The sequence below is a fragment of the Primulina tabacum genome, chromosome 10 (assembly GCF_025594145.1).
Source record: "Primulina tabacum isolate GXHZ01 chromosome 10, ASM2559414v2, whole genome shotgun sequence".
Taxonomy (NCBI): Eukaryota; Viridiplantae; Streptophyta; class Magnoliopsida; order Lamiales; family Gesneriaceae; genus Primulina; species Primulina tabacum.
The window spans coordinates 30,936,211-30,961,612 of NC_134559.1; the positions used below are offsets into that span (position 1 = coordinate 30,936,211).

Below are 25,402 nucleotides of genomic sequence, written 5' to 3' on the forward strand. Positions count from 1 at the left end.
CTCGGGCACTGCCGGATTTGGAAAAAATTGTAGGCTAATTTGATTGTAAACGGGCAAACGAACGAGACTCATTACTCTGCAATGAGCTGGCGAGATTTAAGCCGAATTCCTTCTTTAAGACCTTCTAATTTGCGATTTTCCGCTTCTGTTAAGCTTCCGTTTCCTCGAGAAATCTGCTTAGGAAGTCCGAAATTCGATTCCGGTTCCATTTTATCGTATCCCAGGCATAATAATAGCTTTACATTCTCTATTTTCTTATCCATATTTTTTTTCTATTTTCTGGGAACATTTAGCGATTTTTGTTGTCGTGAGCCAGTTCTATGCGAAAGGGTATGACGCAGATTACTCCGGAGACGGTTAACTCATTAAAAACAATTATTTCGACTGTTTTATCTATAATTTACGTAAACGGTCGCGACACGAGGTCTTTCCAGGGAGGTCACCCATCCTACCTCTGCCATCGCGCCAGAACGCTTAACTTCATGGTTATGATTGGGCGAGAGCAGTGCCGCGTGTTGTCCATTGCCGCCCGCTCCACATGTACTCGAGGGATATAAGAATAAACATTCCACTCAATGTCGGGTGCGATCATACCAGCAGTAATGCAGCCGGATCCCATCAGAACTCCGAAGTTAAACGGGCTTGGGCGAGAGCAGTACTAGGATGGGTGACACCCTGGGAAGTCCTCGTGTTGCACGCCTTTTCGTGTTTTTCTATTTTTGATTACTTTTTGACCGACGATTTTCGGCTCAAATCATCTGAATCTCGATCGGGACCAGATAAGACTTGTGAAATCAACGTAGCTCGGGCACTGCCGGATTTGGAAAAAATTGTAGGCTAATTTGATTGTAAACGGGCAAACGAACGAGACTCATTACTCTGCAATGAGCTTGCGAGATTTTAGCGAATTCCTTCTATAAGACACTCTAATTTGCGATTTTCCGCTTCTGTTAAGCTTCCGTTTCCTCGAGAAATCTGCTTAGGAAGTCCGAAATTCGATTCCGGTTCCATTTTATCGTATCCCAGGCATAATAATAGCTTTACATTCTCTATTTTCTTATCCATATTTTTTTTCTATTTTCTGGGAACATTTAGCGATTTTTGTTGTCGTGAGCCAGTTCTATGCGGAAGGGTATGACGCAGATTACTCCGGAGACGGTTAACTCATTAAAAACGGTCGCGACACGAGGTCTTTCCAGGGAGGTCACCCATCCTACCTCTGCCATCGCGCCAGAACGCTTAACTTCATGGTTATGATTGGGCGAGAGCAGTGCCGCGTGTTGTCCATCGCCGCCCGCTCCACATGTACTCGAGGGATATAAGAATAAACATTCCACTCAATGTCGGGTGCGATCATACCAGCAGTAATGCACCGGATCCCATCAGAACTCCGAAGTTAAGTGTGCTTGGGCGAGAGCAGTACTAGGATGGGTGACCCGGTCCCATGGGAATTCCTCGTGTTGCACCCCTTTTCGTGTTTTTCTATTTTTGATTACTTGTTGACATACGATTTTCGGCTCAAATAATCTGAATCTCGATCGGGACCAGATAAGACATGTGAAATCAACGTAGCTCGGGCACTGCCGGATTGGAAAAAAAGTGTAGGCTAATTTGATTGTAAACGGGCAAAAGAACGAGACTCATTCTCCGCAATGAGCTGGCGAGATTTTAGGCGAATTCCTTCTCTAAGACCCTCTAATTTGCGATTTTCCGTTTCTGTTAAGCTTCCGCTTCCTCGAGAAATCCGATTAGGAAGTCCGAAATTCGCTTCCGATTACATTTTATCGTATCTCAGGTATAATAATAGCTTTACATTCGCTATTTTCTCATTCTTCTTTTTTTTTTCTATTTTCTGGGAACAATTAGCGATTTTTGTTGTCGTGAGCCGGTTCTGTGCGGAAGGGTATGACGCAGATTACTCCGGAGACGGTTAACTCATTAAAAACAATTATTTCGACTGTTTTAGCCATAATTTATGTAAACGGTCGCGACACGAGGACTTCTCTGGGAGGTCACCCATCCTAACCCTGCCATCGCGCCAGAATGCTTAACTTCATGGTTCTGATTGGGAGAGAGCAGTGCCGCGCGTTGTCTATCGCCGCCCGCTTTACACGTACTCGAGGGATATAAGAATAAATATCCCACTCAATGTCGGGTGCGATCATACCAGCACTAATGCGTCGGATCCCATCAGAACTCGAGACCAGTATTAGGATGGGTGACCCCTTGGGAAGTCTTTGTGTTGCACTCCTTTTCATGTTATTCTATTTTTGATTACTTGTTGACAGACGATTTTTGGCTCAAATCATCTGAATCTCGATCGAGACTAGATAAGACATGTGAAATAAACGTAGCTCAGACACTGCCGAATTTGGACAAAATTGTAGCCTAATTTGATTGTAAACGGGCAAACGAACGAGACTCATTACTACGCATTGAAGTGGCGAGATTTTAGCCGAATTCCTTCTCTAAGACCCTCTAATTTGCGATTTTCCCCTTCCGTTAAGCTTCCGTTTCCTCTAGAAATCCGCTTAGGAAGTTCAAAATTCGATTCTGGTACAATTTTATCGTATCCCAGGCATAATAATAGCTTTACCTTCGCTATTTTCTTATTCTTATTTTTATTTCTATTTTCTGGGAATATTTAGCGATTTTTGTTGTCGTGAGCCGGTTTTGTGCGGAAGGGTATGACGCAGATTACTCCGGAGACGGTTAACTCATTAAAAACAATTATTTCGACTGTTTTAGCCATAATTTACGTGAACGGTCGCGACACGAGGACTTCCCATGGAGGTCACCCATCCTCGCTCTGCCATCGCGCCAGAACGCTTAACTTCATAGTTCTGATTGGGCGAGAGCAGTGCCGCGTGTTGTCCATCGCCGCCCGCTCCACACGTACTCGAGGGATATAAGAATAAACATCCCATTCAATGTCGTGTGCGATCATACCAGCACTAATGCACCGGATCCCATCAGAACTCCGAAGTTAAGCTTGCTTGGGCGTGAGCAGTACTAGGATGGATGACCCCCTGGGAAGTCCTCGTGTTGCACCTCTTTTCGTGTTTTTCTATTTTTGATTACTTGTTGACAGACGATTTTTTGGCTCAAATCATCTGAATCTCGATCGGGACCAGATAAGACATGTGAAATCAACGTAGCTCGGGCACTGCCGATTTTGGACAAAATTGTAGCCTAATTTGATTGTAAACGGGCAAACGAACGAGACACATTACTCCGCAATTAGCTGGCGAGATTTTAGCCGAATTCCTTCTCTAAGACCCTCTAATTTGTGATTTTCCGCTTCTATTAAGCTTCAATTTCCTCGAGAAATCCGCTTAAAAAGTTCGAAATTCTATCTCGGTTCTATTTTATCGTATCCTAGGCATAATAATAGCTTTACATTCGCTATTTTCTTCTTCTTATTTTTTTTCTATTTTATGGGAACATTTAGCGATTTTTGTTGTCGTGAGCCGGTTCTGTGCGGAAGAATATTACGCAGATTACTCCGGAGACGGTTAACTCATTAAAAACAATTATTTCGACTGTTTTATCCATAATTTACGTAAACGGTCGCGACACGAGGACTACCCAGGGAGGTCACCCATCCTAGCTCTGCCATCGCGCCAGAACGCTTAACTTCATGGTTCTGATTGGGCGAGAGCAGTGCCGCGTGTTGTCCATCGCCGCCCGCTCCACACGTACTCGAGGGATATAAAAATAAACATCCCACTCAATGTCGTTTGCGATCATACCAGCACTAATGCACCGGATCCCATCAGAACTCCGAAGTTAAGCGTGCTTGGGCGAGAGCAGTACTAGGATGTGTGACCCTCTAGAAAGTCCTCGTGTTGCAGCTCCTTTCGTGTTTTTATATTTTTGATTACTTGTTCACAGACGATTTTCAGCTCAAATCATCTGAATCTCGATTGGGACCAGATAACACATGTGAAATCAACGTAGCTCGGGCACTGCCGGATTTGGGCAAAATTGTAGCCTAATTTGATCGTAAACGGACAAACGAACGAGACTCATTTCGCCGCAATGAGGTGGCGAGATTTTAGCCGAATTCCTTCTCTAAGACTCTCTAATTTGCGATTTTCCGCTTCTGTTAAACTTCTGTTTCCTCGAGAAATCCGCTTAATAAGTTTGAAATTCGATTCTGATTCCACTCTATCGTATCCCAGGCATAATAATAGCTTTACATTCGCTATTTTTTTATTCTTATTTTTTTCTCCATTTTCTGGGAACATTTAGCGATTTTTGTGGTCGTGAGCCGGTTCTCTGCGGAAAGGTATGACGCAGATTACTCCGGAGACACTTAACTAATTAAAAAGAATTATTTCGACTGTTTTAGCCATAATTTATGTAAACGGTCGCGACACGAGGACTCTCCAGGGAGGTTACCCATCCAAGCTCTGTCATCGCGCCAGAACGCATTACTTCGTGGTTCTGATTGGGCAAGAGCAGTGCCGCGTATTGTCCATCGCCGCCCGCTTTACACGTACTCGAGGGATATAAAAATAAACATCCCACTCAATGTCGGGTGCGATCATACCAGCACTAATGCACCGGATCCCATCAAAACTCCGATGTTAAGCGTGCTTAAGCGAGAGCAGTACTAGGATGGGTGACCCCTTGGGAAGTCCTCGTGTTGCTCCCCTTTTCGTGTTTTTCTATTTTTGATTAGTTTTTGACAGACGATTCTCGGCTCAAATCATCTGAATCTCGATCGGCACCAGATAAGACATGTGAAATCAACGTAGCTCGGGCACTGCCGGATTTGGACAAAATTGTAGGCTAATTTGATTGTAAACGGGCAAACGAACGAGACTCATTACTCTGCAATGAGCTTGCGAGATTTTAGCCGAATTCCTTCTCTAAGACACTCTAATTTGCGATTTTCCGCTTCTGTTAAGCTTCCATTTCCTCAAGAAATCTGCTTAGGAAGTCCGAAATTCGATTCCGGATCCATTTTATCGTATCCCATGCATAATAATAGCTTTACATTCGCTATTTTCTTATTCTTATTTTTTTTCTATTTTCTGGGAATATTTAGCGATTTTTGTTGTCGTGAGCCGGTTTTGTGCGGAAGGGTATGACGCAGATTACTCCGGAGACGGTTAACTAATTAAAAACAATTATTTCGACTGTTTTAGCCATAATTTACGTGAACGGTCGCGACACGAGGACTTCCCATGGAGGTCACCCATCCTCGCTCTGCCATCGCGCCAGAACGCTTAACTTCATGGTTCTGATTGGGCGAGAGCAGTGCAGCGTGTTGTCCATCGTCGCCCGCTCCACACGTACTCGAGGGATATAAGAATAAACATCCCACTCAATGTCGGGTGCGATCATACCAGCACAAATGCACCGGATCCCATCAAAACTCCGAAGTTAAGCGTGCTTGGGCGAAGAGTAGTACTAGGATGGGTGACCCCTGGGAAGTCCTCATGTTGCACCCTTTTTCGTGTTTTTATTTTTTTGATTACTAGTTGACAGACGATTTTCGGCTCAAATCATCTGAATCTCGATCGGGACCAGATAAAAATGTGAAATCAACGTAGCTCGGGCACTGCCGGATTTGAAAAAAATTGTAGGCTAATTTGATTGTAAACGGGCAAACGAACGAGACTCATTCTCTACAATGAGCTGGCGAGATTTTAGCTGAATTCTTTCTCTGAGACCCTCTAATTTGCGATTTTCCGCTTCTGTTAAGCTTCTGCTTCCTCGAGAAATCCGATTAGAAAGTCCAAAATTCGCTTCCGGTTTCATTTTATCGTATCTCAGACATAATAATAGCTTTACATTCGCTATTTTCTGATTCTTATTTTTTTTCTATTTTCATGGAACATTTAGCGATTTTTGTTGTCGTGAGCCGGTTCTGTGCGGAAGGGAATGACGCAGATTACTCTGGAGACGGTTAACTCATTAAAAACAATTATTTCGACTGTTTTAGCCATAATTTATGTAAACGGTTGCGATTTTCCTCTTCTGTTAACCTTCCGTTTCCTTGAAAAATCCGCTTAGGAAGTTCGAAATTCGATTCCGGTTCCATTTTATCGTATCACAGTCATAATAATAGCTTTACATTCGCAATTTTCTTATTCTTATATTTTTTTTTCCATTTTTTGGGAACATTTAACGATTTTTTTTTGTCGTAAGCCGGTTCTGTGCGGAAGGGTATGACGCAGATTACTCCGGAAATGGTTAACTCATTAAAATCAATTATTTCGACTGTTTTAGCCATAATTTACGTAAACGGTCGCGACACTAGGACTTCTAAGGGAGGTCACCCATCCTAGCTCTGCCATCGCGCCAGAAAGCTTAACTTCATGGTTTTGATAGGGCGAGTGCAGTGCCACGTGTTGTCTATCGCCGCCCGCTTTACACGTACTCGAGAGATATAAGAATAAATATCCCACTCAATGTCGGGTGCGATCATACCAGCACTAATGCACCGGATCCCATCAGAACTCTGAAGTTAAGCGTTCTTGGGCGAGAGCAGTACTAGGATGGGTGACCTCATGGGAAGTCCTCGTGTTGCACCCCTTTTCGTATTTTTCTATTTTTTATTACTTTTTGACAGACGATTTTCGGCTAAAATCATCTGAATCTCGATCGGGACCAGATAAGACTTGTGAAATCAACGTAGCTCGGGAACTGCCAGATTTGGACAAAATTGTAGGCTAATTTGATTGTAAACGGGCAAACGAACGAGACTCATTACTCTGCAATGAGCTGGCGAGATTTTAGCCGAATTCCTTCTCTAAGACACTCTAATTTGCGATTTTCCTCTTCTGTTAAGCTTCCGTTTCCTCGAAAAATTCGCTTAGGAAGTTCGAAATTCAATTCCGGTTCCATTTTATCGTATCACAGGCATAATAATAGCTTTACATTCGCTATTTCTTATTCTTATTTTTTTTTCTATTTTCTGGGAATATTTAGCGATTTTTGTTGTCGTGAGCCGGTTCTGTGCGGAAGGGTATGACGCAGATTACTCCGCAGAACGGTCGCGACACGAGGAATTCCCAGGGAGGTCACCCATCCTAGCTCTGTCATCGCGCCAGAATGCTTTACTACATGGTTCTAATTGGGCTAGAGCAGTGCCGCGTATTTTCCATCGCCGCCAGCTCCACACGTACTCGAGGGATAAAAGAATAAACATCCCACTCAATGTCGAGTGCGATTATACCAGCACTAATGCACCGGATCCCATCAGAACTCCGAAGTTAAGCGTGCTTGGGTGAGAGCAGTACTAGGATGGGTGACCCCCTGGGGGAAGTCCTCGTGTTGCACCCCTTTTCGTGTTTTTCTATTTTTGATTACTTGTTGACAAACGATTTTCGGCTCAAATCATCTGAATCTCGATCGGGACCAGATAAGACTTGTGAAATCAACGTAGCTCGGGAACTGCCAGATTTGGACGAAATTGTAGCCTATTTTGATTGTAAACGGGCAAACGAACGAGACTCATTACTCCGCAATGAAGGTGGCGAGATTTTAGCCGAATTCCTTCTCTAAGACCCTCTAATTTTCGATTTCCCGCTTCTGTTAAGCTTCCGTTTCCTCGAGAAATCCGCTTAGGAAGTTCGAAATTCGATTCTGGTTCAATTTTATCGTATCCCAGGCATAATAATAGCTTTACATTCGCTATTTTCTTATTCTTATTTTTTTTCTATTTTCGGTGAATATTTAGCGATTTTTGTTGTCGTGAGCCTGTTTTGTGCGGAAGGGTATGACGAGAGCAGTGCCGCGTGTTGTCTATCGCAGCCCGCTTTACACGTACTCGAGGGATATAAGAATAAACATCCCACTCAATGTCGGGTGCGATCATACCAGCACTAATGCAACGGATCCCATCAGAACTCCGAAGTTAAGCATGCTTATGCGAGAGCAGTACTAGGATGGGTGACCCCTTGGGAAGTCCTCTTGTTGCACCCCTTTTCGTTTTTTTCTATTTTTGATTACTTGTTGACAGACGATTTTTGGCTCAAATCATCTGATTCTAGATCGGGACCAGATAACACACGTGAAACAACGTAGCTCGGGCACTGCCAAATTTGGACAAAATTGTAGCCTAATTTGATTGTAAACTGGCAAACGAACGAGATTCATTACTCCACAATGAGTTGGCGAGATTTTAGCCGAATTCCTCCTCTAAGACCCTCTAATTTGCGATTTTCCGCTTCTGTTAAGCTTCCATTTCCTCGAGAAATCTGCTTAGGAAGTTCGAAATTCGATTCTTGTTCCATTTTATCGTATTCCAAGCATAATAATAGCTTTACATTCGCTATTTTCTTATTCTTATTTTTTTTTCTATTTTCTGGGAATATTTAGCGATTTTTTTTGTCGTGAGCCGGTTCTGTGCGGAAGGGTATGACACAGAAAACAATTATTTCGACTGTTTTAGCCATAATTTACGTAAACGGTCGCGACACGAGGACTTCCCAGGGAGGTCACCCATCCTAGCTCTGACATCGCGCCAGAACGCTTTACTACATGGTTCTAATTGGGCGAGAGCAGTGCCGCGTGTTTTCCATCGCCGCCAGCTCCACACGTACTCTAGGGATAAAAGAATAAACATCCCACTCAATGTCGAGTGCGATCATACCAGCACTAATGCACCGGATCCCATCAGAACCCCGAAGTTAAGCGTGCTTGGGTGAGAGCAGTACTAGTATGGGTGACCACCTGGGGAAGTCCTCGTGTTGCACCCCTTTTCGTGTTTTCTATTTTTGATTACTTGTTGACAGACGATTTTCGGCTAAAATCATCTGAATCTCGATCGAGACCAGATAAGACATGTGAAATCAACGTAGCTCAGGCACTGCTGGATTTGGAAAAAATTGTAGCCTAATTTGATTGTAAACGGGCAAACGAACGAGACTCATTACTCCGCAATGAGCTGGCGAGATTTTAGCCGAATTCCTTCTCTAAGACCCTCTAATTTGCGATTTTTCTTTTCTGTTAAGCTTCTGATTCCTCGAGAAATCGGCTTAAGAAGTCCGAAATTCGCTTCCGGTTTCATTTTATCTTATCCCAGGCATAATAACAGCTTTACATTCGCTATTTTCTTATTCTTATTTTTTTTTTCTATTTTAATGGAACATTTCGCGATTTTTGTTGTCGTGAGCCGGTTCTGTGCGGAAGGGTATGACGCAGATTACTCCGGAGACGGTTAACTCATTAAAAACAATTATTTCGACTGTTTTAGCCATAATTTACGTAAACGGTCGCGACACGAGGACTTCCCAGGTAGGTCACCAATCCTAGCTCTACCATCGCTCCAGAATGCTTAACTTCATGGTTCTGATCGTGCGAGAGCAGTGCCGCGTGTTGTCCATCGCCGCCCGCTCAACATGTACTCGAGGGATATAAAAATAAACATCCCACTCAATGTCGGGTGCGATCATACCAGCACTAATGCACCGTATCCCATCAGAACTCCGAAGTGAAGCGTGCTTGGGCGAGAGCAGTACTAGGATGGGTGACCCCCGGGGAAGTCCTCGTGTTGCACCCCATTTTGTGTTTTTCTATTTTTGATTACTTTTTGACAGACGATTTTCGGCTCAAATCATCTGAATCTCGATCGGGATTAGATAAGACATGTGAAATCAACGTGGCTCAGGCACTGCCGGATTTGGACAAAATTTAGCCTAATTTGATTGTAAAAGGGCAAACGAACGAAACTCATTACTCCGCAATGAGGTGGCGAGATTTTAGCCGAATTCCATCTCTAAGACCATCTAATTTGCGATTTTTCGCTTCTATTAATCTTCCGTTACCTCGAGAAATCCGCTTAGAAAGTTTGAAATTCGATTCTGGTTCCATTTTATCGTATCACAGGCATAATAATAGCTTTACATTCTCAATTTTTTTATTCTTATTTTTTTCTCCATTTTCTGGGAACATTTAGCGATTTTTGTTGTCGTGAGCCTGTTCTGTGCGGAAGGGTATGACGCAGATTACTCCGGAGACGGTTAACTCATCAAAAACAATTATTTCGACTGTTTTAGACAAAATTTACGTAAACGGTGGCGACACGAGGACTTCTTAGGGAGGTCACCCATCCTCGCTCTGCCATCGCGCCAGAACGGTTAACTTCATGGTTCATATTGGGCGAGAGTAGTGCCGCGTGTTGTCCATCGCCGCCCGCTCCGCACATACTCGAGGGATATAAGAATAAACATCCCACTCAATGGCGGGTGCTATCATACCAGCACTAATGCACCGGATCCCATCAGAACTCCAAAGTTAAGCGTGCTTGGGCGAGAGCAGTACTAGGATGGGTGGGTGACCCCCTGGGAAGTCCTCGTGTTGCACCCCTTTTCGTGTTTTTTTATTTTTGATTACTTGTTGACAGACGATTTTCGGCTCAAATCATCTGAATCTCGATCGGGACCAGATAAGACTTGTGAAATCAACGTAGCTCGGGCACTGCCAAATTTGGACAAAATTATAGGCTAATTTGATTGTAAATGGGCAAACGAACAAGATTTATTACTCTGCAATGAGCTTGCGATATTTTAGCCGAATTCCTTCTCTAAGACCCTCTAATTTGCGATTTTCCGCTTCTGTTAAGCTTCAGTTTCCTCGAGAAATCCGCTTAGGAAGTCCGAAATTTGATTCCGGTTCCATTTTATCGTATCCTAGGCATAATAATTGTTTATATTCTTTATTTTCTTATTATTATTTTTTTCTATTTTCTGGGAACATTTAGCGATTTTTGTTGTCGTGAGCCGGTTCTGTGCGGAAGAGTATGACACAGATTACTCCGGAAATGGTTAACTCATTAAAAACAATTATTTCGACTGTTTTAGCCACAATTTACGTAAACGGTCGCGACACGAGAACTTCCCAGGGAGGTCACCCATCCTAGCTCTGCCATCGCGCCAGAACGCTTAACTTCATGGTTCTTATTGGGCGAGAGCAGCGCCGCGTGTTGTCCTTCGCCGACCGCTCCATACGTACTCGAGGAATATAAGAATAAACATCACACTGAATGTCGGGTGCGATCATACTAGCAGTAATACTTCCCATCAGAACTCCGAAGTAAAGCGTGCTTGAGCGAGAGCAGTACTAGGATGGGTGACCCCTTGGGAAGTTCTCGTGTTGCACCCCTTTTCGTGTTTTTCTATTTTTAATTACTTGTTGACAGAAGATTTTCGGCTCAAATCATCTAAATCTCGATCGGGATCAGATAAGACATGTGAAATCAACGTAGCTCGGGCATTGCCGGATTTGGACAAAATTATAAGCTAATTTGATTGTAAACGGGCAAAAGAACGAGACTCATTACTCCGCAATGAGCTGGCGATATTTTAGCGGAATTACATCTCTAAGACTCTCTAATTTGCGATTTTCCGCTTCTGTTAAGCTTCCGTTTCCTCGAGAAATCCGCTTAGGAAGTCCGAAATTCGATTCCGGTTCCCTTTTATCGTATCCCAGGCATAATAATAGCTTTCCATTCGCTATATTCGTATTCTTATTTTTTTTTCTATTTTCTGGGAACATTTAGCGATTTTTGTTGTCGTACGCCTGTTTTGTGCGGAAGGGTATGACGCAGATTACTCCAGATACGGTTAACTCATTAAAAACAATTATTTCGACTGTTTTAGAAATAATTTACGTAAACGGTCGCGACACGAGGACTTCCCAAGGAGGTCACCCATCCTAGCTCTGCCATCGCGTCAGAACACTTAAATTCATGGTTCTGATTGGGCGAGAGCAGTGCCGCGTGTTGTCCATCGAAGCCCGCTCCACACGTACTCGAGGGATATAAAAATTAACATCCCACTCAATGTCGGGTGCGATCATATCAGCACTAATTCACCGGATCCCATCAGAACTTCGAAATTAAACGTGCTTGGGCGAGAGCAGTACTAGGATGGGTGACCTCCTAGGAAGTCCTCGTGTTGCACCTCTTTTCGTGTTTTTCTATTTTTGATTACTTGTTGACAGACGATTTTTCGGCTCAAATCATCTCAATCTCGATCGGGACCAGATAAGACGTGAAATCAACGTAGCTCGGGCACTGTCGTATTTGGACAAAATTGTAGCCTAATTTGATTGTAAACGGGCAAACGAACGAGACTCCATACTCCGCAATGAGCTTGCGAGATTTTAGCCGAATTCCTTCTCTAAGACCCTCTAATTTGCGATTTTCCGCTTCTGTTAAGCTTCTGTTTTTTCGGAAATCCACTTAGAAAGTCCGAAATTCGATTCCGGTTTCATTTTATCGTATCCCAGGCATAATAATAGCTTTACATTCGCTATTTTCTTACTCTTATTTTTTTTCTATTTTCTAGGAACATTTAGCGATTTTTGTTGTCGTGAGCCGGTTCTGTGCGGAAGGTAATGACGCAGATTACTCCGAAAACGGTTAACTCATTAAAGACAATTATTTCGACTGTTTTAGCCATAATTTACGTAAACGGTCGCGACACGAGGATTTCCCAAGGAGGTCACCCATCCTAGCTCAGCCATCGCTCCAGAACGCTTAACTTCATGGTTATGATTGTGTGAGAGCAGTGCCGCGTGTTGTCCATCGCCGCCCGCTCCACACGTACTCGAGGGATATAAAAATAAACATCCCACTCAATGTCGGGTGCGATCATATCAGCACTAATGCACCGGATCCCATCAGAACTCCGAAGTTAAGCGTGCTTGGGCGATTGCAGTACTAGGATGGGTGACCCCCGGGGAAGTCCTCGTGTTGTACCCCTTTTTGTGTTTTTCTATTTTTGATTACTTTTTGACAGACGATTTTCGGCTCAAATCATCTGAATCTCGATCGAGATTAGATAAGACATGTGAAATCAACGTGGCACGGGCAAACGAACGAGACTCATTACTCTGCAATGAGGTGGCAAGATTTTAGCCGAATTCCTTCTCTAAGACCCTCTAATTCGCGATTTTTCGCTTCTGTTAAGCTTCCGTTTCCTCGAGAAATCCGCTTAGAAAGTTTGAAATTCGATTCCGGTTCCATTTTATCGTATCACAGGCATAATAATAGCTTTACATTCATAATTTTCTTATTCTTATTTTTTTCTCCATTTTCTGGGAACATTTAGCGATTTTTGTTGTCGTGAGCCTGTTCTGTGCGGAAGGGTATGACGCAGATTACTCCGGAGACGGTTAACTCATTAAAAACAATTATTTCGACTGTTTTAGCCAAAATTTACGTAAACGATGGCGACACGAGGACTTCCCAGGGAGGTCACCCATCCTAGCTCTGCCATCGCGCCAGAACACTTAACTTTTATGGTTCTTATTGGGCCAGAGTAGTGCCGCTTGTTGTCCATCGCCTCCCGCTCCGCACATACTCGAAGGATATAAGAATAAACATCCCACTCAATATCGGGTGCTATCATACCAGCACTAATGCACCGGATCCCATCAGAACTCCAAAGTTAAGCGTGCTTGGACGAGAGCAGTACTAGGATGGGTGACCCCCAGGGAAGTCCTCGTGTTGCACCCCTTTTCGTATTTTTTTATTATTGATTACTTGTTGACAGACGATTTTCGGCTCAAATCATCTGAATCTCGATCGGGACCAGATAGGACTTGTGAAATCAACGTAGCTCGGGCACCGCAAAATTTGGACAAAATTGTAGGCTAATTTGATTGTAAATGGGCAAACGAACGAGACTCATTACTCTGCAATAAGCTTACGATCATTCCAGCACTAATACATCGGATCCCATCAGAACTCCGAAGTAAAGCGTGCTTGAGTGAGAGCAATACAAGGATGGGTGACCCCATGGGAAGTTCTCGTGTTGCACCCCTTTTCGTGTTTTTCTATTTTTGATTACTTGTTGACAGACGATTTTCGGCTCAAATCTTCTTAATCTCGATCGGGAGCAGATAAGACATGTGAAATCAACGTAGCTCGGGCACTGCCGGATTTAGACAAAATTCTAGCCTAATTTGATTGTAAACGAGCAAACGAACGAGACTCATTACTCCGCAATGAGCTTGCGAGATTTTAGCCGAATTCCTTCTCTAAGACCCTCTAATTTGCGATTTTTCGCTTCTATTAAGCTTTCGTTTCCTAGAAAAATCCACTTAGGAAGTCCGAAATTCGATTCCGGTTCCATTTTATCGTATCCCAGGCATAATAATAACTTTACATTCGCTATTTTCTTTTTTTTTTTTTTCTATTTTCTGGAAACATTTAGCGATTTTTGTTGTCGTGAGCCGGTTCTGTGCGGAAGGGTATGACGCAGATTACTCCGGAGACGGTTAACTCATTAAAAAAAATTATTTCAACTGTTTTAGTCATATTTTACGTAAACGATCGTGACACGAGGACTTCCCAGGGAGGTCACCCATCCTAGCTCTACCATCACGCCAGAATGCTTAACTTCATGGTTCTGATTAGGCTAGAGCAGTGCCGCGTGTTGTACATCGCCGCCCGCTTTACACGTACTCGAGGGATATAAGAATAAACATCCCACTCAATGTCGGGTGCGATCATACCAGCACTAATGCACCGGATCCCATCAGAACTCGGAAGTTAAGCATGCTTGGGCGAGAGCAGTACTAGGATGGGTGACCCCCTGGGTAGTCCTCGTGTTGCACCCCTTTTCATGTTTTTCTATTTTTGATTACTTGTTGACAGCCGATTTTCGTCTCAAATCATCTGAATCTCGATCGGGACCTGATAAGACATGTGAAATCAACGTAGCTCAAGCACTGCCGGATTTGGAAAAAATTGTAGCCTAATTTGATTGTAAACGGGCAAACGAACGAGACTCATTACTCCGCAATGAGCTGGCGAGATTTTAGACGAATTCCTTCTCTAAGACCCTTTAATTTGCGATTTTCCGCTTCTGTTAAGCTTCCGTTTCATCCAGAAATCCTCTTAGGAAGTTCGAAATTCGATTTCGGTTCCATTTTATCGTATCCAAGGCATAATAATAGCTTTACATTCACAATTTTCTTCTTCTTATTTTTATTTCTAGTTGCTGGGATCATTTAGCGATTTTTGTTGTCGTGAGCCGGTTCTGTGCAGAAGAGTATTACGTAGATTACTCCGAAGACGGTTAACTCATTAAAAACAATTATTTCGTCTGTTTTATACATAATTTACATAAACGGTCACGACACGAGGACTGCCCAGGGAGGACACCCATCCTAGCTCTCTACCATCGCGCCAGAACGCTTAACTTCATGGTTATGATTGGGCGAGAGCAGTGCCGCGTGTTGTCCATCGCCGCCCGCTCCATACGTACTCGAGGGATATAAGAATAAACATCCCACTCAATGTCGGGTGCGATCATAGCAGCACTAATGCACCGGATCCCATCAGAACTCCGAAGTAAAGCGTGCTTGAGTGAGAGCAATACAAGGATGGGTGACTCCATGGGAAGTTCTCGTGTTGCACCCCTTTTCGTGTTTTTCTATTTTTGATTACTTGTTGACAGAAGATTTTCAGCTCAAATCATCTTAATCTCGATCGGGAGCAGATAAGACATGTGAAATCAACGTAGCTCGGGCACTGCCGGATTTGGACAAATATCTAGCCTAATTTGATTGTAAACGAGCAAACGAACGAGACTCATTACTCCGCAATGAACTTGCGAGATTTTAGCCGAATTCCTTCTCTAAGACCCTCTAATTTGGGATTTTCCGCTTCTGTTAAGCTACCATTTCCTAGAGAAATCTGTTAAGGAAGTCCAAAATTCGATTCCGGTTCCATTTTATCGTATCCCAGGCATAATAATAACTTTACATTCTTTATTTTCTTATTCTTATTTTTTTTCTATTTTCTGGGAACATTTAGCGATTGTAGTTGTCATGAGCCGGTTCTGTGCGGAAAGGTATAACGCAGATTACTCCGGAGACGGTTAACTCAATAAAAACAATTATTTTGACTGTCTTAGCCATAATTTACGTAAACGGTCGCGACACGAGGGCTTTCCAGGGAGGTCACCCATCCTAGATCTGCCATCGCGCCAAAACGCTTAACTTCATGAATCTGATTGGGCGAGAGCAATGCAGCATGTTGTCCATCGCCGCCAGCTCCACACGTACTCAAGGGATATAAGAATAAACATCCCACTCAATGTCGGGTTCGATCATACCATCACTAATGCACCGGATCCCATCAGAACTCCGAAGTTAAGCTTGCTTGGGCGAGAGCAGTACTAGGATGGGTGACCCCCTCTGAAGTCCTTGTGTTGCACCCCTTTTCGTGTTTTTCTATTTTTCATTACTAGTTGACTGACGATTTTCGGCTCAAATCATCTGAATCTCGATCGGGACCAGATAATACATGTGAAATTAACGTAGCTCGGGCACTGCCGGATTTGGACAAATATGTAGGCTAATTTGATTGTAAACGAGCAAACGAACGAGACTCATTCCTCTGCAATGAGCTGGCGAGATTTTTGCCGAATTCCTTCTCTAAGACCCTCTAATTTGCGATTTTCCGCTTCTGTTAAGCTTCCATTTCCTCGAGAAATCCGCTTAGGAAGTCAGAAATTCGATTCCGGTTCCATTTTATCGTACCTAAAGCATAATAATAGCTTTACATTCGCTATTTTCTTCTTCTTATTTTTTTCTATTTTCTAGGAACATTTAGCGATTTTTGTTGTCGTGAACCGGTTCTGTGCGGAAGAGTATTACGTTGATTACTCCGGAGACGGTTAACTCATTAAAAACAATTATTTCACCTGTTTTATCCATAATTTACGTAAACAGTCACGACACGAGGACTGCCCAGGGAGGACACCCATCTTAGCTCTCTGCCATCGCGCCAGAACGCTTAACTTCATGGTTATGATTGGGCAAGAGCAGTGCCGCGTGTTGTCCATCGCCGCCCGCTCCACACGTACTCGAGGGATATAAGAATAAACATCCCACTCAATGTCGGGTGCGATCATAGCAGCACTAATTCACCGGATCCCATCAGAACTCTGAAGTTAAGCGTGCTTGGGCGAGAGCGGTACTAGGATGGGTGACCCCTTGGGAAATCCTCGTGTTGCACCCCTTTTCGTGTTTTTCTATTTTTGATTACTTGTTGACAGACGATTTTCGGCTCAAATCATCTGAATCTCCATCGGGGCCAGATAAGACTTGTGAAATCAACGTAGCTCGGGCACTGCCGGATTTGGACAAAATTGTAGCCTAATTTGATTGTAAACGGGCAAACGAACGAGACTCATTACTCCGCAATGAGCTTGCGAGATTTAAGCCGAATTCCTTCTCTAAGACCCTCTAATTTGCGATTTTCCGCTTCTGTTAAGCTTCAGTTTTCTCGAGAAATCCGCTTAGGAAGTCCGAAATTCGATTCCGGTTCCATTTTATCGTACCTAAGGCATAATAATAGCTTTACATTCTCTATTTTCTTATTCTTATTTTTTTTCTATTTTCTGGGAACATTTAGCGATTTTTGTTTTCGTGAGCCGGCTCTGTGCGGAATGGTATGACGCAGATTACTCCGGAGACGGTTAACTCATTAAAAACAATTATTTCGACTGTTTTAGCCATAATTTACGTAAACGGTCGCGACACGAGGACTTTCCAGGGAGGTCACCCATCCTAGCTCTGCCATCGGGCCAGAACGCTTAACTTCATGGTTCTGATTGGGCGAGAGCAGTGCCGCGTGTTGTCCATCGCCGCCCGCTCCACACGTACTCGAGGAATATAAGAATAAACATTCCACTCAATGTCGGGTGCGATCATACAAGCTCTAATACACCGGATCCCATGAGAACTCCGAAGTAAAGCGTGCTTGAGCGATAGCAGTACTAGGATGGGTGACCCCCTGGGAAGTCCTCGTGTTGCACCCCTTTTCGTGTTTTTCTATTTTTGATTACTTGTTGACAGACGATTTTCGGCTCAAATCATCTAAATTTCGATCGGGACCTGATAAGACATGTGAAATCAACGTAGCTCGGGCACTGCCGAATTTGGACAAAATTGTAGGCTAATTTGATTGTAAACGGGCAAACGAACGAGACTCATTACTCCGCAATGAGCTGGGGAGATTTTAGCCGACCCTCTAATTTGCGATTTTCCGCTTCTGTTAAGCTTCCATTTCCTCGATAAATCCGCTTAGGAAGTCTGAAATTCGATTTCGATTCTATTTTATCGTATCTCAGACATAATAATAACTTTACATTCGCTATTTTCTTTTTCTTATTTTTTACTATTTTCTGGGAACATTTAGCGATTTTTGTTGTCGTGAGTCGGTTCTGTGCGGAAGGGTATTACGTAGATTACTCCGGAGATGGTTAACTCATTAAAAACAATTATTTCGACTGTTTTATCCATAATTTACGTAAACGGTCGTGACACGAGGACTTCCCATGGAGGTTACCCATCCTAGCTCTGCTATCGCGCCAGAACGCTTAACTTCATGGTTCTGATTGGGCGAGAGCAGTGCCGCGTGTTGTCCATCGCCGCCCGCTCCACACGTACTCGAGGGATATAAGAATAAACATCCCACTCAATGTCGGGTGTGATCATACCAGAACTAATGCACCGGATCCTATCAGAACTCCGAAGTTAAGGGTGCTTGGGCGAGAGCAGTACTAGGATGGGTGACCCCCCGGGAAGTCCTCGTGTTGCACCCCTTTTCGTGTTTTTCTATTTTTGATTACTTGTTGACAGTTGTTTTTCGGCTCAAATCATCTGAATCTCGATCGGGACCAGATAAGACATGTGAAATCAACGTAGCTCGGGCACTGCCGGATTTGGACAAAATTGTAGCCTAATTTGATTGTAAACGGGCAAAGGAACGAGACTCATTACTCCGCAATGAGGTGGCGAGACTTTAGGCGAATTCCTTCTCTAAAACCCTCTAATTTGCGATTTTCCGCTTCTGTTAAGCTTCCGTTTCCTCGACAAATTTGTTCTATGTTATTCTGTCGTTCTTGCACAAAAACAAGAACGACAGAATAACATAGAACAAATTTTTCGGGAATTCTGGATTATAAAAAGATGATAGAAATAACGAAGATCTTAAAATAGAACAAAGGATAACACAAAACTTGAAACAAAACAAATTTTTGTTTTTGTTTTTGGTAGATATGACAATAGAAACAAAAGGATATCACAGATCTGAAAACAGAATGAAATTTGAGACAGATCTGAAAAATAACAACAACGATACTTACTTGAATTCAATGAGCCAAAGCTCTGATACCAAATGATACGAATCCTCGTACGAATGAAAGGCAAGCACGAATATATAAATCGCACCCTCAATTCAATAACAAACAAGGAACGATTATGTTGTCCCGATCTTTTGAAACAAGTAACGATCTTGTGATATTCACCTCTAAGCGATTATAACTTAGCAACAAATATCAACGATAAAACAATTGAATTTCAAACGAACCTTCAAAGAACTTGTTTTGACAATCCGTGCGAAGAACATTCGACAAACGCCACAAAGATGAAAATCTTTGATAAGTTTGATTTGGTTTTCTTCTTGTGAAGAACAAAGCTAAAAGCTTTGAAAATTGAGAGAACTCAATGTATTTGATATCAATCTTCCATATCCCGTTTATGGTCATTACAATGCATTATATAATTAATAAAACCCATAAAAAGTAGTGTAGAAAGCATTAAAGAAGATAACTAGCAACTTTGACACGGAAGTTTACAATAGACCGTGGGTGCGCTGCATACTGGACCGCGGGTGCGGTGTGGCTTCGGCTAAGTTCGAATAAAAGGACCGCGGGTTCGGTCATTTCAGGAGCGCGGGTGCGCTCGCCTTCCGCGGGTGCGCTCGCCTTCTGACCGCGGGTGCGGTATAGCTTCGATAATATTCTCTTAAATTTGTTTATCATGGACCGCGGGTGCAGTCCCTGAACTGGCGCGGGTGCACTCCACCTTCGGCAATTGCACTTGAATAACATTCCAAAAACCTCTAATATTATTCCCATGATTCCCAACCTCCTCTAATTTAGACATCCAACTTGTAGGACTTCCTTGATAGCTCATCATGAGTCCTTGAACTGCATCTTTAAACTTCTTACTTCGTCCTCTCGTTATAGGTCCTTCGGGCAACTCCAACGACTCCCATGCTTTCTTTGGTGCTTGATCAACCACGTTTGCATCATTCTCCCCTTCTTGAAAAGGATTTGTCCTCAAATCTTGATCATCTCCTACATCAAACAACGAAAGATCACTAACATTAAAAGTAGAACTGACATTATACTCACCTGGTAGGTCTAATTTGTAGGCATTGTCGTTGATCTTTTCAAGTACTTGAAATGGTCCATCACCCATAGGTAAGAGTTTTGAACATCGCTTTTATGGAAATCTTTCCTTCCTTAAGTGCAACCACATCCAATCTCCCTTTTCAAAAACCATCTTTTTCCTTCCCTTGTTGGCTTGCTTCGTTGTAAATTCTTCTTCTCGATGTTATCCTTGACCTTCTCATGCAAACTTCTAACGAATCCAGCTTTCTTCTTGCCATCCATATTCAACCTTTCACTCACAGGTAAAGACATCAAATCCAACAGAGTCAAAAGATTAAAACCATATACAATTTCAAATGGTGAATAATTCGTAGTAGAGTGCACACTACGATTATAAGCAAACTCAACAAATGGTAAACAACCCTCCCAATTCTTTAAGTTCTTTTTAAGAATAGCACGCAAAAGTGTTCCTAAAGGTGCATTAATTAACTTTTGTTTAATAATATTAAAAGACTTCTCTTGCTCTTCGCCCCAATGGAATGGAACGTTCTTCTTAATCACCGCCGTCATCGGTGCCGCCAGTGTGCTGAAATCTTTTACAAACCTCCTATAGAAGCTTGCAAGACCATGAAAGCTTCGAACTTGACCAACAGAAGCAGGCGTTGGCCAATCTCGAATAGCACTTACCTTGTCCTCATCCACTTGTATCCCCTGCGAACTTACCACAAAACCAAGGAAGACAAGTTTGCTTGTACAAAAATCACATTTCGTTAAATTAGCATATAAATTTTCAGCCCTTAGTGTGATTAACACAAGTCTCAAGTGATTAACATGCTCATCCAAGTCTTTGCTATATACTAGGATATCATCAAAGTAAACAACAACAAATTTTCCTATGTATGCACGCAAGACATGGTTCATTAACCTCATAAAAGTGCTAGGAGCGTTAGTTAAGCCAAAAGGCATGACCATCCACTCATATAACCCGTACTTGGTTTTAAAAGCCGTTTTCCACTCATCACCTTCCCTCATCCTAATTTGGTGATAACCACTTTTCAAGTCAATCTTGCTAAAAATACAAGCACCATGCAACTCATCTAACATATCATCTAGTCTAGGTATGGGATGCCTATACTTAATGGTTATGTTATTGATTGCCCTACAATCTACACACATACGCCATGAGCCATCTTTCTTAGGAACTAATAAAACAGGTACAACACAAAGAGACATGGACTCACGCACGAAACCCCTATCTAATAATTCACTTACCTGTCGTTGAAGCTCCTTGGTCTCCTCCGGATTGCTTCTATACGTTGGACGATTTGGTAATGCACTTCCGGGCACAAAATCAATTTGGTGCTCAATCCCCCTCAATGGTGGTATTCCTTGAGGTAGCTCCTCCGGAAATACATCAAACTCCTGCAAAAGGGAAACAACAATGCTCGGAAGATTTCCGGCTATATCACTTGTGTTAAAGAGAATCTCTTTATAAAGAATCAACACAAGTGTATCATGTGTGTGCAACAATTGTTTCATGTCACTCTTTTGGACCATATATATTTTCTTTTTGGTCTCTTTCCTCTCATTTTCTTTTTCCTCATTTTTCTTTTGCATGGCTATCTCAATTTTTTATCACTTTTGTTTTTAGCCATTTCATTTTTCTTTTCAAAGGCCATCTCACTTTTTAATTCACTCTTTCTTTCGGCCTCATCTCTCTTCTTTTTTTTTTAATTGGTCCTCCAACACTTGTTTTGGGGACAAAGGAAGTAAAACAATGGGTTCTTTCTTGAGTACAAAAGAATATTTATTTCTAAACCCATCATGTGTCACTTGCCTATCATATTTCCATGGTCTTCCTAACAAAATATGAGACAAGCATGCATTGGTACCACATCACACAATACCTCATCAACATACTTCCCAATCGAAAATGCAACCAAAACTTGTTTGTTCACCTTCACTTCAGCACAGTCGTTCAACCACTGTAGCCTATATGGTTGAGGATGTTTCAAAGTAGGCAAGCTCAATTTTTCAACCATCTCAAGACTACCAACATTGGTACAACTTCCTCCATCTATAATAACGTTGCAAACTTTGCCACTGACAAAAAATCTAGTATGGAACAAGTTTTCCCGCTGATTCGTCTCCTCTTCTTTGACTTGGGCACTCATGATACGCCTAGTCACTAATGCCTCACCCACAACTGCTTCATATCCCTCATCAGGATCCTCTAATGCAGGCATCTCATCTTCATCCTCTCCATCATCTCCCTCACTATGAGATTCATACTCCCCATAATTATTCAACACCATCACCCTTTTATTGGGACATTGGCCAGCAATATGTCCAATTCCTTGACACCTAAAACATTTAATATCTCTAGAACGATTAATAGGAGTTTCAGGTTTACCTTGCATTCCCTGCTTAGGCGCCTCCTGTTTAATATCAACTTTGGGCTTGACCGCTACCTTGCTTTCTTCACATTTAACAACGTTGGAACGCCAAGGTGTTGATGTATTCCCAGTTTGTATGGTACGACCAACTCCTCTCCTCTTGAGTTGTTGCTCCATTTTTATCGCCATTTGCACAATTTCATCTAGATCCAAGTAATGTCTAAGCTCCACTTGGTCTTGAATTTCCCTGTTCAAACCACACAGAAAACGAGCCATAGTAGCCTCACTATCCTTATCTATGTTTGCTCTAATCATGACTACTTCCAATTCTTTATAGTAGTTCTCAACACTCTTCACACCTTGTCTCAAAGTTTGTAACTTCTTAAACATTTCTCTATAGTAGTGATTTGGTACAAACCCCTTCCTCATTACGCTTTTCATCTCCGCCCAAGTTTCTATAGGCCTCTCATTGCATCTTCTCTTAGTGGTCACTAATTGATCCCACCAAATAAGTGCATAATCAACAAATTCAACCACGGCCAACCTAACCTTCTTTTGTTCGGAATAATGGTGACAATCAAACACAAATTCAACTCGTTTTTCCCATTCTAAATAAGCCTCTGGATCCGACTTACCATGGAACGACGGAATTTTCATCTTAATGCTGCCTATGTTATTATCTTCCTTATTCCCATCATCGTACCTACCACGTAAGGCTTCTCTTCTTCCCCTACCAAATCCTCTACCTCTTCCGCTTCTACCCCAATTCTCGTTTTGGCTCTCCTCTTCTCCTTCCAAATCATAATCATTCTCTTCTTCATCCACTCTACCCAAACCTTTAGGCTTAGATTTATTTTCACTCGTACTAACTTCAAGCCTATCCAACCTCTCATATAAAGGATCCAACTCGACCCTCAACAGTCTACTAAAATGCCCAAATAACGCCTCCGTTTGAACCTTAGATAACCCTTGATTCGAACTCTCTCCTACTTCCCTCTCCATTTTAATTTCAGATTTTGTACCTGCAATAAAATGTTAGTAGAAATAAAAGATTTTCCTCACCCAAATTCTCACGATCACTCCAAAGAAATAACACTCGCACTCAAATGTTTTTTTTCACTAGAATTTGATAGTTCTCTCAAAGGTGTGCTCAATCTTTATATATATATTATTTTTTTTTTATCAAACTAACAAGATTCAACTTGTGAACACTTACAACTGTTTCACATGGATTGCACAAAAACAAGAACGACAGAATAACATAGAACAAATTTTTCGGGAATTCTGGATTATAAAAAGATGATAGAAATAACGAAGATCTTAAAATAGAACAAAGGATAACACAAAACATGAAACAAAACAAATTTTTGTTTTTGTTTTTGGTAGATATGACAATAGAAACAAAAGGATATCACAGATCTGAAAACAGAATGAAATTTGAGACAGATCTGAAAAATAACAACAACGATACTTACTTGAATTCAATGAGCCAAAGCTCTGATACCAAATGATACGAATCCTCGTACGAATGAAAGGCAAGCACGAATATATAAATCGCACCCTCAATTCAATAACAAACAAGGAACGATTATGTTGTCCCGATCTTTTGAAACAAGTAACGATCTTGTGATATTCACCTCTAAGCGATTATAACTTAGCAACAAATATCAACGATAAAACAATTAAATTTCAAACGAACCTTCAAAGAACTTGTTTTGACAATCCGTGCGAAGAACAATCGACAAACGCCACAAAGATGAAAATCTTTGATAAGTTTGATTTGGTTTTCTTTTTGTGAAGAACAAAGCTAAAAGCTTTGAAAATTGAGAGAACTCAATGTATTTGATATCAATCTTCCATATCCCGTTTTTGGTCATTACAATGCATTATATAATTAATAAAACCCATAAAAAGTAGTGTAGAAAGCATTAAAGAAGATAACTAGCAACTTTGATACGGAAGTTGACAATAGACCGCGGGTGCGCTGCATACTTGACCGCGGGTGCGGTGTGGCTTCGGCTAAGTTCGAATAAAAGGACCGCGGGTGCGCTCGCCTTCTGACCGCGGGTGCGGTATAGCTTCGATAATATTCTCTTAAATTTGATTATCATGGACCGCAGATGTAGTCCCTGAACTGGCGCGGGTGCGCTCCACCTTCGGCAATTGCACTTGAATAACATTCCAAAAACCTCTAATATTATTCCCATAATTCCCAACCTCCTCTAATTTAGACATCCAACTTGTAGGACTTCCTTGATAGCTCATCATGAGTCCTTGAAGTGCATCTTTAAACTTCTTACTTCGTCCTCTCGTTATAGGTCCTTCGGGCAACTTCAACGACTCCCATGCTTTCTTTGGTGCTTGATAAACCACGTTTGCATCAGCTTGGGTGACAGCCGAGAAGGGAGGCGCAGGGCGAGCATTGGAGACGGTCGACGAGGGCTCGGGGAGGGCGAGCGGGGCTGTGGGGCGATGGGTAGATGGGGCGAGGGGCGAGCGCTGGAGAGGGTCGGCCGGACCAGGCGAGGGCGAGCGCATGCTATGGCGAGGGCAGTCTAGGGGGCAAGAGGCGGGGTTGGCGGCGAGGCTGAGGCAGATGAGGGCGCGTCGCTGTGAGTGAGGTTGGCGAGGGTAAGCCTGATAGGCGAGGGACGAGTGGGCGTGAGGGCAAGGTGAGGGCGCAGCAAGAGAGGAAAGGCGTTGAGGCGAGTGGGTGTGTGGGCGACGAGGCCAGCTGGTGTGAAGGGGAGGGCGGGGGCGGGGGCTCGGCTGGCAAGGGGTGAGCCGGCGTGCGGGAGAGGCGAGGCGTTGTGCGGGCGAAGCGATGTGTGGACGAGGGCGAGGAAA

At 42.7% G+C, this 25,402-nt stretch overlaps 21 non-coding genes and 2 pseudogenes across 21 annotated transcripts; all 23 read left to right on the forward strand.

The window, feature by feature from the left end:
* Positions 1-580: 580 nt before the first annotated feature.
* LOC142509769 (5S ribosomal RNA) lies at positions 581-700 on the forward strand. The gene has a single exon (XR_012807924.1). It is a non-coding gene; the product is annotated as a 5S ribosomal RNA (ribosomal RNA).
* A 645-nt stretch (positions 701-1,345) lies between these two features.
* On the forward strand, positions 1,346-1,469 carry LOC142507510 (5S ribosomal RNA). Its single transcript, XR_012805766.1, has one exon. It is a non-coding gene; the product is annotated as a 5S ribosomal RNA (ribosomal RNA).
* Positions 1,470-2,935: 1,466 nt separating this feature from the next.
* LOC142515119 (5S ribosomal RNA) lies at positions 2,936-3,054 on the forward strand. The gene has a single exon (XR_012810979.1). It is a non-coding gene; the product is annotated as a 5S ribosomal RNA (ribosomal RNA).
* A 684-nt stretch (positions 3,055-3,738) lies between these two features.
* LOC142506834 (5S ribosomal RNA) lies at positions 3,739-3,857 on the forward strand. The gene has a single exon (XR_012805110.1). It is a non-coding gene; the product is annotated as a 5S ribosomal RNA (ribosomal RNA).
* A 684-nt stretch (positions 3,858-4,541) lies between these two features.
* On the forward strand, positions 4,542-4,660 carry LOC142508285 (5S ribosomal RNA). The gene has a single exon (XR_012806506.1). It is a non-coding gene; the product is annotated as a 5S ribosomal RNA (ribosomal RNA).
* Positions 4,661-5,343: 683 nt separating this feature from the next.
* Positions 5,344-5,462, forward strand: LOC142508312 (5S ribosomal RNA). The gene has a single exon (XR_012806532.1). It is a non-coding gene; the product is annotated as a 5S ribosomal RNA (ribosomal RNA).
* Positions 5,463-6,430: 968 nt separating this feature from the next.
* On the forward strand, positions 6,431-6,549 carry LOC142513295 (5S ribosomal RNA). The gene has a single exon (XR_012809249.1). It is a non-coding gene; the product is annotated as a 5S ribosomal RNA (ribosomal RNA).
* A 629-nt stretch (positions 6,550-7,178) lies between these two features.
* Positions 7,179-7,299, forward strand: LOC142516671 (5S ribosomal RNA). The gene has a single exon (XR_012812454.1). It is a non-coding gene; the product is annotated as a 5S ribosomal RNA (ribosomal RNA).
* Positions 7,300-7,822: 523 nt separating this feature from the next.
* LOC142509467 (5S ribosomal RNA) lies at positions 7,823-7,941 on the forward strand. Its single transcript, XR_012807639.1, has one exon. It is a non-coding gene; the product is annotated as a 5S ribosomal RNA (ribosomal RNA).
* A 656-nt stretch (positions 7,942-8,597) lies between these two features.
* On the forward strand, positions 8,598-8,717 carry LOC142507303 (5S ribosomal RNA). Its single transcript, XR_012805563.1, has one exon. It is a non-coding gene; the product is annotated as a 5S ribosomal RNA (ribosomal RNA).
* A 684-nt stretch (positions 8,718-9,401) lies between these two features.
* LOC142514845 (5S ribosomal RNA) lies at positions 9,402-9,520 on the forward strand. Its single transcript, XR_012810722.1, has one exon. It is a non-coding gene; the product is annotated as a 5S ribosomal RNA (ribosomal RNA).
* Positions 9,521-10,203: 683 nt separating this feature from the next.
* LOC142516739 (5S ribosomal RNA) lies at positions 10,204-10,326 on the forward strand. Its single transcript, XR_012812519.1, has one exon. It is a non-coding gene; the product is annotated as a 5S ribosomal RNA (ribosomal RNA).
* Positions 10,327-11,007: 681 nt separating this feature from the next.
* Positions 11,008-11,121, forward strand: LOC142512641 (5S ribosomal RNA; annotated as a pseudogene).
* A 684-nt stretch (positions 11,122-11,805) lies between these two features.
* On the forward strand, positions 11,806-11,924 carry LOC142506868 (5S ribosomal RNA). Its single transcript, XR_012805143.1, has one exon. It is a non-coding gene; the product is annotated as a 5S ribosomal RNA (ribosomal RNA).
* Positions 11,925-12,605: 681 nt separating this feature from the next.
* On the forward strand, positions 12,606-12,724 carry LOC142516885 (5S ribosomal RNA). Its single transcript, XR_012812655.1, has one exon. It is a non-coding gene; the product is annotated as a 5S ribosomal RNA (ribosomal RNA).
* A 637-nt stretch (positions 12,725-13,361) lies between these two features.
* LOC142514594 (5S ribosomal RNA) lies at positions 13,362-13,480 on the forward strand. The gene has a single exon (XR_012810482.1). It is a non-coding gene; the product is annotated as a 5S ribosomal RNA (ribosomal RNA).
* A 188-nt stretch (positions 13,481-13,668) lies between these two features.
* LOC142512193 (5S ribosomal RNA) lies at positions 13,669-13,787 on the forward strand (annotated as a pseudogene).
* A 680-nt stretch (positions 13,788-14,467) lies between these two features.
* On the forward strand, positions 14,468-14,586 carry LOC142515560 (5S ribosomal RNA). The gene has a single exon (XR_012811399.1). It is a non-coding gene; the product is annotated as a 5S ribosomal RNA (ribosomal RNA).
* A 686-nt stretch (positions 14,587-15,272) lies between these two features.
* On the forward strand, positions 15,273-15,391 carry LOC142508628 (5S ribosomal RNA). The gene has a single exon (XR_012806835.1). It is a non-coding gene; the product is annotated as a 5S ribosomal RNA (ribosomal RNA).
* Positions 15,392-16,074: 683 nt separating this feature from the next.
* Positions 16,075-16,193, forward strand: LOC142509035 (5S ribosomal RNA). Its single transcript, XR_012807226.1, has one exon. It is a non-coding gene; the product is annotated as a 5S ribosomal RNA (ribosomal RNA).
* Positions 16,194-16,877: 684 nt separating this feature from the next.
* On the forward strand, positions 16,878-16,996 carry LOC142516238 (5S ribosomal RNA). Its single transcript, XR_012812042.1, has one exon. It is a non-coding gene; the product is annotated as a 5S ribosomal RNA (ribosomal RNA).
* A 683-nt stretch (positions 16,997-17,679) lies between these two features.
* LOC142509459 (5S ribosomal RNA) lies at positions 17,680-17,798 on the forward strand. The gene has a single exon (XR_012807632.1). It is a non-coding gene; the product is annotated as a 5S ribosomal RNA (ribosomal RNA).
* Positions 17,799-18,465: 667 nt separating this feature from the next.
* LOC142514896 (5S ribosomal RNA) lies at positions 18,466-18,584 on the forward strand. Its single transcript, XR_012810770.1, has one exon. It is a non-coding gene; the product is annotated as a 5S ribosomal RNA (ribosomal RNA).
* Positions 18,585-25,402: the final 6,818 nt, after the last annotated feature.